The sequence below is a fragment of the Vanessa tameamea genome, chromosome 4, assembly GCF_037043105.1.
Source record: "Vanessa tameamea isolate UH-Manoa-2023 chromosome 4, ilVanTame1 primary haplotype, whole genome shotgun sequence".
Taxonomy (NCBI): Eukaryota; Metazoa; Arthropoda; class Insecta; order Lepidoptera; family Nymphalidae; genus Vanessa; species Vanessa tameamea.
The window spans coordinates 12,800,935-12,801,859 of NC_087312.1; the positions used below are offsets into that span (position 1 = coordinate 12,800,935).

General features: G+C 26.8%; 1 non-coding gene across 1 annotated transcript; it reads right to left on the reverse strand.

The window, feature by feature from the left end:
- Positions 1–494: 494 nt before the first annotated feature.
- Trnar-ucg (transfer RNA arginine (anticodon UCG)) lies at positions 495–567 on the reverse strand. Its single transcript has one exon. It is a non-coding gene; the product is annotated as a tRNA-Arg (tRNA).
- Between the last annotated feature and the right edge of the window lie 358 nt (positions 568–925).

Consider the following 925-nt stretch of genomic DNA (forward strand, 5'->3'; position numbering starts at 1 on the left):
GTTTATGTCAGTGAAAAAAAAGTTGCTAAGTTTTTGTACTGTACCTGTACTTGATAAAAAACAATAAAACAAAATTATTATTTTTTTCTTCCTCATTACTAATACCAGCAATAGGTCAACTTCTAGTAAGAATAGCAAGTGTTAAGTATGTCTATATACAATTAATAATTCTTAAACTAATTAAATTGACAGTTTTAATTTCTAATTTGATAGTCACATTAATTTATACCAGAACCAGTAACTATGAATCTCTAAAAATATAAATCAAATCAAAATACTCTTTATTGTACACCAATAAACACGTACATAAGTCACATTCAAATGAGATGCACAAGAGACGGCCTTATCCCTAAAAGAGCGGTCTCTTCCTAGCAACCTTAAGGTACAGGGAAGAAACAGAGATAAAAAGAAATTGTGGGTAAATAGCAGAGATAAACATGATATATATTTACAATATAAAGTAATAAATATTACGAATACAAAAAGATATGATACGACCGTGACAGGACTCGAACCTGCAATCTTCGGATCCGAAGTCCGACGCCTTATCCATTAGGCCACACGGTCCTTGTGAACTTGTAACGAAAATGATGTATACAGTTTATGATTATTGATTTTTTTTTTAAATATTTTATTTAATATATTAATTTAATTATTTTTACTTAATTTTACTTTAAAACAGATACACAATATTTTTAAAGAGTTCTAATGGATTTAAATGTAAATTTAATTGGAAGTCAGTTATTTACAATGAACATGGAATTCTAATAGTAAAAATATATAGGAAATTCATAATATTTTGAATAGATTTGCAGATAATAAAACACTTCAAGATTGAAATTTTAATTTTCTAATATATATTTTTCAGCGGCATCTATGCTTTTTATGTAAAACTCAAACTAACAGTCTCGACAATTTGTAATAA